Source organism: Protopterus annectens, chromosome 16.part0 (genome assembly GCF_019279795.1).
Source record: "Protopterus annectens isolate FY-2018-M chromosome 16.part0, PAN1.0, whole genome shotgun sequence".
Classification (NCBI taxonomy): Eukaryota; Metazoa; Chordata; order Ceratodontiformes; family Protopteridae; genus Protopterus; species Protopterus annectens.
The window spans coordinates 29,056,472-29,068,314 of record NC_056750.1 but is presented as its reverse complement, the minus strand read 5'-3'; the positions used below and the strand labels follow the sequence as shown (position 1 = coordinate 29,068,314).

The window sequence follows — 11,843 nt, the reverse complement described above, 5'->3', positions numbered from 1 at the left end:
TTCATCCAGACTTCAGGCGTTTCTTAAGGATTTGTTAGTCTGGATCATATTATCAGTTCTCTCCCTTACCTTTAGGATTAATCATTGCTTCCGCAGTGTTTACAAAGTGTCTAGCGCCAATTACAGCTCATTGCAGGCTACATGGTGTCCACATTTTTTTATGTTTAGACAACTTTCTTATCTTTTCAGTGTCTTCAAAGTGTCAGGAATCTTGCACTTTGGTGAGAGATCTCTTAAATATTCTATAGTGGGATTCCAAGAGAACATACACAAGTCTTTTTTGACTCCCTCATACAGGATGGCAGTGTCCCTGGGGTGTCAGCCACATACCACAGTTCAAAGAGGTTTTCTTCCACAAAAAAAAAAAAAAAAAAAAAAGATTTATATCTAGATCTTTTCATAAGGTTTTTCACTCAGACTTTGGTCACTGTGAGGGAATACTTCAGGATTTATGGCATCCATGATTTTCATAATACCCCTGGCAAGACTCCATATGAGAAGTTTGTTTGGTCTTAGCACCAGCTATGTCTATTCAGTTCCCAGTGCTAGGATTTGTCAGTAAAGAGATCACATGGTGGAGACATCCGATGTCCATAAATTCAGGTCTCCCCTTCTCCTTCCCTGCTTTAATGCAGTCAGTCACAACAGATGCTTTGGACTTTGCTTAGGGAGCTGTTTCAGTGGGGATAAAAGTGTAGGGTGTATGGGACACCAAGGACAGATGCAAGTACATAAATATAAAAGAGATGCTTGCCTTTAATAAGGCAGTCAACTCCCTGAACCATGATGTACACATGTGGTACATCAACAAGCAAGGGAGAGCCAGGTCGTACCCCCTTTTCAGACTAGTCACGTCAGCTTTGGATATAGCTTCACAGCACAGTCTCACTCTGTAGGCATACTATATTTCGTCAGAGCCGCATTGTGTGGCATACATGCCGAGCAGGACAAGGGCTGACCGTCATGAATGGAAACTAGATGAGGGTGTCATACAAGATTTGATCCATCTGTGGGGAGCTCATCACATAGATATTTTTCCTCCTCTGAACAATCAACTGGCAAGATTATGCTCCAGGGCTCCATGCAAGAAGGACTGGAAGACAGATTCCTTTTCTTTTCTTTGAACTGAAAAGTTCTGTATGCTTTTCCACCCTTTGCACTAATATCCAGGGTACTTTTGTAGATTTAACAAGAATCCCCAAAGATAATTGTGGTGACTTCCTTCTAATTCAGACATTTCTTCCTTCTTTTGGAGATTGCCAGGAGCAATTACCACAAGCTTCCTCACAGAATGGATCTACTCATACAAGATCAGGTGTGTTTGAAGTAGCCTGACTCCAGTCAAATTCATTTAACTGCCTGGAAGATATTCTTAATTCCCTTTAGACACCTATTTACTAGGATATGTAGCAGGTACTAATGGAGGCAAGAAAGTCTGTTACTAGAAAATCATATATTATATGGAAAAGGTTTTCAAGTTGGTGCCAACAACATAACCAGCACCTGTTTAGGGCTTGCTGTTCTCTGGTTTTACAATATTTGTATGAGTTACTATTCTGTGCTCTTTTTTAATCCTCCGTCAAGGTTCACTTATTGGCCATTTCAGCACGTCTCCCCACATCTTCCTCTTTCAATGCAGTCTCATGTCAGAATGGTTTTGAGAGGGGTTTGAATAAGTGGCCTTCAAGAAAACCAGTGGAACCTTTCTTAGGATCTTAATTTTGTACCAAGACACAGCTGCCTTAAAATACCATAGACAAGTCGATCCAGCACCAAATTGAGCTTAAAATGTTACCACATTTTATTAAAGTGAAAAAAGGAGATGAGCACTTTCATTCATTTTCATGAACTTCATCAGAGCTAAAGTATATCTAAACACCACGTGCATATATAGTGCCATCATCCAATTACAAACCTTAATTAACCAATAATTTGATTGATTGGTGCTGGGTTGATTTGTCCAGTTGATTTGGTGCTGGATTAATTTGTCCGTGGTGTTTTAAGGCATCTGTGCCATCGTTCTGAGTGTTTAATCTCTGTCTTAGCTGCATTTTCTTTTGTTTTCCTGATCTTAATTTTGTGTTAGAGAAGCTAGCAGTTGCTCCATTTGACCCAGTTAATCTGGCTGACTTGAGGTTCTTAACACGGAAAGCAGTTTTCCTAATTGTTCTGACATCTGCAAGAACAGTATCTGAGTTGCAAGCTCTTTTGGTAAGTCTACCCTATCTCATTCTCAACTGAGACTGGGTTTCTTTGGGAACCAATTCTTCTTTTATACCGAAAGTGGTTTCCAAGTTTGCTTTAAGCCAAATTTTCCATCTCCCCATTTTCTTTCCGGAACCTAAAAATGAAGGAGAAAGGATACTCCATATATTGGATATCCACAGACAGATTTGGTACTTTCTTGTAAGAACTAAATCTTTCAGCTCGCATCAATTGTTAATTTCTTGTTAAGGTAAGAGGAAGGCACAACCGGTGTCAAAATAGACCATTTCTAAATGGTTGTTTAAGGCTGTTACTTTTTGTTATACTCATCACAATACAACTGTTTAGGCAGAATTAAGGCCCACTGTACCAGGACTTTGGCTTTATCCTATGGTTTTTTGTCAAGGGTTGGATTCCAAAAGTATTCTACAAGCTGTAGCTCAGTCCTCTATACATCATTTTACAAAGCACTATAAGCTTGATTCCCTTTCTGGGTCTAGATCAGGCTTTGCTAGGACCATTCTCCAGGGGGCTCCTGGACCCTTCTTCTTCCACGTCCCAAATGTAGTTTGCTAAAGTAATCTACCCATATTGCTAAGGCTACCTCAGCAGTGATCAGTATGATGAATATAGTAGAGATATACAAGTGAACTTACCATAACAGCAGATGTTTGAATGGTTAGTGCCACAGTAGCTGCTCTGTCCCTCCAACCACCTTGTTTTTTGGTGTGTTTATGCCAGGGTGTGGACATTTTCCTGACTATTAACCCTCCTTTTACATTCCCTTCATCTCCCCTCACCACTGTACCTCACACAGTCTGACCATTGCATTCCTTCCTTTGCAGGCTCTGGCTCACCCTTTACGCACCCCCTCCCATCCTCACTCAATCTGTCAGACCTGTTTTAGCGTGCTTAACTCCCTCACTTCATCTCAACTCCAAGTACATATCCAACTGACTTGCACCTAGCTTCCTCTCACTACCACGTATACTACTCACTCAGTCTCCTCTCTTACTCCTGTATCTTCCCCTTCCATCCCATTAGCCCTTCTAGCTTGTTCCACCTTTGTGTGGAGCTTCTGCTTTATATCTGCTTGAGTTTAGTGCAATATTTGTATATAAGATTTAGGTATATGAGTTTAGAACAGTATCTGTTTGAGCTTAGTACTACCTGTATATATATCCTACCTTTATTCCTAGCCTTTAGCTAGATATTGGTATATCTGTTCATTACTATGTATTATTTGCTATTGTATGTATATTCAGTTGTTCTTCATGTACTCTGCTGCTCATTTATTGTTCTGTGGAGCTTTTCTCCTGGGGCCTCCACTGAAAAAGGACCCGTCTCCAGTTGGAATTTCCCAGTAAACAAATGTAAATAAATACAAAAATAAATAAATTGTTCCTACCATTGCCCTTTTAGGACTTTGCCTCCTTGTCTGTATTGGCATTAAAACTCTGAAGGGCTTGGCACTCAAACCTGTCTTTTTAGCCAGTGCAGCTAAAGCTGGCTGATGGTTTGGGCATGTTGAACATGTCCTGAAGCTTTGGAAGCTGGCCAGCTGTTATTTCTTATGCAGGATATAACTCATATTGTTAAGGCTGCTGCAACAGTAATCATTCGAACACCTACTGTTATGATAAGTTTGCTTGCATAACTGTACTTTCTTTTTTGCAGGATTCAAAAGTTTTGGCCTTTCTTACATTTAATGGTAATTTGTTGTATTCATCCTAAGTGTGACACCCCACCACTGGCAACAGTAGTCTAGGAACCTCAGTCCTCACAACTAGCACCAGTGGGGGGACGTACATTGGGAGGATGACAAGTTGCACAGTATTTCCAGATGTAGCTCTCTGCATCAAATGCAATATCCCTTAAGAGCACAAAGACCATATTCATTCCAGGGCTGGTTTCTCCCTCTTTCTCCAGATCTCCAATAAGACTCCCCACTGGCACAGCTATAGAGTTGAGATCTCAGCTGAGTGGCCAAGCCAAGACCTCCAGCACCCTGTCTGTCCAACCAGCGCTTTGTGTTCCTGCCCAGCTAGCTCTCACACACAGACACACACACACACACACACACACACACACACACACACACACAGGCTGGCACAGGTGTTCTAGCTGTGCCCCCTTCTGCCCAGACTGTAAGGCAGTTATCACTGCCACCAGCCACTCCTTATCAGCTACTTTAAAGTCCTTAACAAAGGGTGTCCATTCTTTCTGTGTAATGTTGTTATTGATAAAATGGTAGTTTGACCAAGAGCAAGGCTATTAGGAGTGGTCTACACAGTGTCACCAAATAAATATACAAGTACTCTCAGAACTTAAATATATCTCACAAATATCGGCTACAATTAAAGGTTTAAATATATTTAATAGTAAAAGAACAAGAAAATACTCGGTACATAATTACAGTAATATCAGATTTCAAAGCCACAGGAAATATCTAAAAATAGCATTTCAGGACAGTAAGAAAAACATCTAAGTTAAGCTTTGCTATATTCCTGACTGTATCTAAGAGAATTATACTGTTCCCTAGACTGACTTACAGAGCAATCAAGGCAGATGTGGTGAATGCGTTTTTCAGCTGATGTTGTCAGGGCAAAGACAAATACAGAATACAGTCTCTCAGAGAGTTCTTAAATTAATATCTCAAATATTACTGCTGGGATAGCTTGCAGAATGATGGCACTTCTTGTCATCTGACTTCATTTACCAGACTCAAAACAACCATTGATGCCAGCTAGTAGCATTTTAGCATCTACCTGTGAAAATACATAACCCTCACATCCTTTGGCAAATGGTGGAACTCGTAAAATAATTACATTCCTCCACATTTAAAGACAATGCAAAAAACGTCTGTAGTACAGACATTATGTCTCCTATTGCACTGAAACTGAACAATAACATCTTTTTTTTATGGCCCAGCCATAAAGTAATTTCATTTCAACTATTTTTCTGAAGTTTTCTAAGTTAACCTCCTGTGTTCCAGTTTCCCCTGTTAAAATATATATATATTTAAGCAGTTACAATAGTGTATATACATTTCTTTTCCGGTAGGGTACACTATGGATACATATTTAAGCTCAGTACTTTGTAGAATACCTTTTCAACACACACTTCTGTACCAGCAGTTTGATATACACATAACATATATACACATAACATACAGTTTTAATACATTGGTAACACAAGCATCTCACATGAAGCATGTTGACATTTACAAATGTCACACAACCATTTGCAAAATTACAGACAGCTGTGCCTGGCAGTATCTCCTTTTGTTACACTTCTATATAAATCATGTTAATATTCACAAATGACATATTTATAAAATTCCAGATAGCTGGGCTGGCAGCATCTCCTTTCGTGACCTGAAGCAGTGCTGAAAATTTCCATTTTAACTCTAAAATTATTCTTGTTAAGCCTCATGAAGTGCCCTTTTTAAAGCCAAAGTAAACCTTATTGTAATTTAGAACTACTTACATGTAGCCTTAACAAAATTTCATATATCAGCTCGATTCTTGAGACTACAAAGGAAAGTGCTCTTGAGACTACAAAGGAAAGCGGAACAATGCATACAAGTAGAGGAATAAACAGAATTATCAAATACAGTACTACTCCCAGTACACGCAAGAAAGAGCAGAGATATTTACCAACACTGTTATATGAAAATAATACCCCTCCTGAGTTAAATTAACTCCCTATTTAAAGTAGTACAAAACACACGACAGATTGAACAATGCCCAAGTTATTTGTTTAATATTGCACTTCAGGGGGTTAAATAATACTGACTATGGATATAATAAATATTGCAGTTACTTGGAATATATGCAAGTATATATTGCACAAATAAATAAAAATTGACCTGTGTGTCCAGACCCCTGGGACTAGTCCCCGAGTTCGGAAGTCTAATCACTGTAGGGTAGAAACTGTTACTAAATCTTGTAGTCCTGCAGTAGATGATGTGATATCTCCTGCCTGGTGCCAGATGCTTAAACAGTCCATGTGCAGGATGCATGGTGTCTTGTATTATTTTGGCCTTTTAGATGCTTCTTGTAGAATAAACTTGTATCGATGGAAGACTGGAACCTGTTACTTTGTCGGCATCCCTCACCACTTTTTGTAGCACCTTCCTTTCTGTAACTGTGCAGCTTCCAAACCACACTGTGAAGTTGCAGGTGAGGATGCTCTGTATTGCACCTCTACAGAAAAGATGCTTAGCTTTTTTCAGCCTTCTTAAAAAGTGGAGTTGTTGGTGCGGTTTCTTGACCAGTTGGCTGGTGTTTTCTGAACACAAGAGATCCTCTGATATGTATACATTCAGGAATTTCATACTGTTAACCCTCTCCACACTCTTACTATTGATCCTGAGTGCTGGATGGTTTGTTCTCCTTTTCCTGAAGTTGATGATAATCTCAGCAAACTTGATATGGTTGGACTTGTGCTTAGCACAGGAGTCATGGATCAGGATGGTAAGTAACAGAGAGCTGAGAACACAGCCCTGTGGAAATCCAGTGTTAATTGTGATGCACTTTGATGTGTTATTACCTGAACACACCCTCTGTGGTCTCTCAATCTGGAAGTCCAGGATCCAGTTGCAGAGATGTTTACCGATTCCTAAATGTGCCAGTTTTTCTATCAGCTGCATTGGTACCACCGTATTAAATGCAGAGTTGAAATCTATGAACAGCATCCTCACGTAGCCGTCTTTCCTTCTGAATGCTGAAGGGAGATGTGTAGTTCTACTGATATGCTTTAGCCGTTGATCTTTTAGCAATGTATGCAAACTGCAGAGGGTCAAAATCAGGAGGTAGGCATGATGAATGATACTTTTTGATCAGCCACTCAAAACATTTCATAACAGTGAATGTCAGAGTAACTGGTCAGTAGTCATTAGGGCTGGAGGGAGTAGTTTTCTTAAGTAGTGGAATGATGATAGTTTCCTTGTAGCATGAGGGTACTTTTGCCATGGCAAGAGAGGTCTTAATTATTTCCTTGAGCACTGTGCATAGTTGATCAACACAGCCACTTAACACCTTGCCGAGTAAGTTGTGTAGGCCAGCAGCCTTCCTGGGGTTCACTCTCCTTAGCTCTCTTACCTCCTCTGTGCAGAGGCTGAGTATTGCATCCTTCTCATCAATGGGTTGCTTTACTGCCAACCTGTTTCTTTCCTCAAATCTACCAAAAAAGATGTTCAAACTGGCCAGGAATTCAGTGCTGTCCTCACACTGTGCTGACTTGATTTTGTGGTCTGTGATCTCCTGTATGCCTTGCCATAGTCTCCTTTTTTGTACTTGCATACGTTTTGTCGGCATACTTAAGTACCATTGTAAAAAAATAGTTGTACGTCATCATTAGGTTGCCATGTAACCGCCTTTCTGATGTTCTTCGTGTTTCACTGTGTTATCTGCTTGCAGTAGCCCTCAGACGGCCTGCTCGGTTGCTGTCTATTCTTCCATGACGTCAGGTCGCCAGGGGTATTAAACATGCAGTCGACTTCATTACATCAGTCTTTCTTGCCGTGCGGTACCCGAAGCAGAAGCAGTTTGCAAGTGCCAGTCGGCCGACTACTGAAATTTTCATTTTCGAGTTTCAGAACCGAAGTCTTCAACTAAAAGCGAAGTACCCCGTTGGGATGTCAGTAAAAGTAAATAATTGCATTTCTTGTGGAAAGCAAATACCTCATAAAGATTTTCATTCGTACTATATTCCTTGCCTAGGCCCTGACCACGACGTACCTCGCTGTTGGTTTTGTGCCTTATTTAAACCATGAACTATCCATTGTCAGTATATTTGCGCTTCTAAATATTTTGGGGCTCGGTTCAGTTATCCTGATATGTCTTCAGTAAGCCATTCAACTACCGGCATTCCGAAAAAACGCAAAGATAAAGACAGAGACAGGCCGCCCAGTTCGCCGGTACTCAGTGAGGTGCTTTCGCAGCCCCTGATACCTGTTACTTCAGATTCGCAGGCCTCTACTGAGACCCATTTGGAGTCCGGTATGCCGCAAGATGCTTCAACTGTGGAACCTGCGGATGTCTCTACCTTGGATGGGTCCGGAGCCGCTGTGCAGGCACCAGCTTCTGAGGGTGTATTCAGGCCTACTGACTTGCATATTAAACCAACACTATCTTCTTCTTCAAGGCCTAAAACTCGAACCATGCCTAGAAAATTGACGCCCAGACCACATGGTCAGGCCTCTATGCCTAAAAAAAGGTATGTTAAGAATGACTGAAGATCTTATTACTTTAATCAGGCGAAGCCAGCTTTCCCCCTCTGAGAGACCTAGGACTGAGTTTGCTTATGATACTTCTGACCAGGATTCTGAAATTTCTGTTTCCTCTGATGACCAGGATTTACCGTTATCTGCCTATGAGAGGATTCTGATGCTGAGGACTCCATTCCCTCTGCTCCCCCAGAGGATTTCTCTTTTGTTGAAACCTTGCATACTCTCAGGGAGCATTTTCATTGGGAAAGTCAGCATCTCTCTGATTCTAAAAAGAGGCTTAGGGATTTCTTACTCCTGCCCCAGCACAGGCCTTTAGCTATCCCTCCTGTACTGGACATTGTTGATGATGCCTTTTCAGAATCTAGCTTGGCCCCTTACTCTTTTCGTCCCGCTTCCCGAAAACCTGACCGATATTACAGGGTTCCTGACTCTCACAAGTTCCTTTTTAAAAATCCTATTGTGGATCCTGAAACCGTTTCACAGGGACCCAAGGGCAGTAAAGCTACTACTGCCAAAAATCCTACCCCCTCTGATAGAGACTCCAGGGCACTGGATAGATGGGGTACGAAGGTATACACTTCTGAAACTTTGGCCATTCGGGCGTTAAACTGCCAGTTTCATATGTTAAAGTATCAGCAGCATATTATTGGATTGCTTAAACGAAAATTATGTTGATTCCTGATTGTGCTGAAAATAAGGATTTACAGGATTTAATGTATTCTGCTGAACAAGTTGGTAAACATACATTGCAATGTGGTTTTGATTCACTAGAGGCATCTTGCAGGGCTGTGGTAAATGGGTCTGTGTTTAGAAGGCATGCTTGGCTTAAGGAGCAATCCTTGCCAGATCATGTTAAAGCGAAATTACTGGATGCTCCCTTAAATCAGGACTGCCTGTTTGGCAAGAGGGCAGAAGTTGTTCTTAAAAAGATGGAAGAAAAAGCTAAATCTATGCAAACTGTTGAAGATTTTTTACAAGTACAACCTCCAAGATTTAGTAGGCATTGGCCTTCTAAGAACTGGTCCTTTCCTGCCTCTTCAAGACCTTCTCAGTCCAAATCCAGATCCAGCAGAGCACCCAGGCTTCACTCCCAGGGGACGCACAGGACTAAGCAGTGGGCGGCCTCCACTTCCAAATCTGGGAGTATTAAAACTCCCCCCTATGGTAAACTGTCTCTATGACCTCTTTTTAAAACTTCCAAGCACTTCTCAACTGACTGCCCCTTTGGGGGGGGGGACTGAACTTCATGCAAATAAATGGGGACTCATTACCCAGGACATATGGGTTTTAAATAGTGTCCCAAGGATACAGATTTCACTTCCACATGTTACCAACTCCAAGCAGTTGGCCGGATCTACCTCCAAATCAGTGGGCAGAGGCCCAAAAGCTAGTAATCTCTCTCTTAAGCATAGGGGCTATTCAGTTGGTACCAGAAGAAGAAAAGGGACAAGGTTTCTATTTGAGATTTTTCCTGGTACCCAGAAAAGACAATTCATGACGTCCTATCCTGGACCTGCGTACTCTAAATACCTTTTTGGTGATTCCAAAATTCAAGATGCTGACTCCTCAACAGTTGCTTCCTATGCTAAGCATAGATGCCTGATTGGCAACACTAAATTTAAAGGAAGCATACCTGCACATCCCAATCAGGGAATCTTGTAGAAGAATACCTATGCTTCAAAGCAGGCTACACACTGTCAGTTCTCTACACTGCCCTTTGGCTTATGTACTGTGCCCAGGGTATTCACAAAGTGCCTAGCTCCAGTCATTGCATTTTGCAGGCAAAGAAATATTCAGATATACCAATACCTGGACTATTGTCTAATTCAGGCAGAAAACCAGGACACACTTTTGAATCATCTGGCTTTTATACAAAGGGTGATAACTTGTCTGGGGGTACACCATAAACGAAAATAAATCACACCTGGTACCCTGTCAAATTGTATTCCTGGGAGCAAGCTTGAATACAATTTCCCAGATGGCTTTCCTCACTCCAGAGAAACAAATTCACTTGATGACCTACTTCAAACAAGTGGCCACAAAAACCCTGCTATCTGCAAGGCAAATACTGCACGCTTTGGGGTTCATGGCCTCCTGCATTGTTCTAATTCCATATGCAAGACTGCATATGAGGAAACTACAATGGTATCTAAAAAGCCTATGGTGTCAACAGTCTCAGGATCTAGAAACAATGATTCCTATCATTCCTTGTCTACGCGTAGAGTCCCTTTGGTTTAGCTGAGGCCTGCCACCAAAACAAGGGACTACCATTCACACTATCCCCTGCCGCCCAAACCCTAACAACAGACGCATTAGACTATGCATGGGGGACGCACCTGGTAGGAAGTGTATTCAGGGCAAATGGAACCCAATTCAAATGCATCTTCACATCAATCATAAAGAAATTTAGCTGTACAGAATGCCCTGACAGCCTTCAAAGACCACATTCTTCCAGGATAATTAATGGTAAACGGACAACACCACTGTTATGTGGTACATAAACAAGCAGGGGGGTACACATTCTTACCCCCTCTGCAGACTAGCCATGGCATTGTGGAATATATCCTTGAGCTACCAAGTGCATCTACAAGCTCAATATCTGCCAGGAAAACTAAATACACTGGCAGACGGACTAAGCAGAAACCTCATGGACCCACACTAGTGGAAACTAGAACAAAGGATTTTCAACATGTTGACCAGCAAATGGGGGAGCCCAGATATACCTGTTTGACTACCCCCAGAACTTTCAATTGGAAAAATGTTGCGCAAGGACTCCCCACAGACAAGCTTGGAAGGTGGATGCTTGTCCTTCAGCTGGGAAAACCTATCAGTTTATGCCTTTCCTCCTCTGCCTCTGCTCTCCAAAGCACTACTAAAGATCAAACAAGACAAACCAAGGATGATTTCGATTGCACCAGCCTGGCCACGCCAACACTGGTACCCCCTCCTGTGCAGTGCGTCACTGTTGGCCCCATGGCACCTGCCTCAGACTTCTACCCTGCCATCTCAGCAGGAGAACCAGATTCCGCACCCTCAGCTTCAAACACTGAACCTAGCAGCCTGCCTAATTGCCTAATCGCTCCTTTACCATCCCTCAGTAAACCAGTGATGGATATCATTTTAGAGGCGGGGGGGGGGGGCCTAGTTCTAGAAAATCTTATGCTGAAAAATAGAAAAGATTCTGTGCCTGGAACCAATCTCAAGGGATGAGCACAGCAGTGCCCAGTTTACCTCAGATTTTACAATACTTACCTGAGATGCTTCACAAGGGCCTGTCTTTTTCCTCAGTAAAAATTCACGCCTCAGCCATTTCAGCTCATTATAACACAGAACCTCCCCTCTTCTGTCATCCACTGCTCAAGCAGTTCCTCAGAGGGGCCAAAAATTTAAGACTACCTAGGAG

The 11,843-nt window shown here is 41.9% G+C and overlaps 1 protein-coding gene across 6 annotated transcripts in view; it reads left to right on the top strand.

Annotated features, from left to right (window-relative positions):
- SETX (senataxin) overlaps positions 1–11,843 on the top strand; it is a 2,451,437-nt gene that overhangs the window by 593,863 nt on the left and 1,845,731 nt on the right. The window lies entirely within an intron of this gene.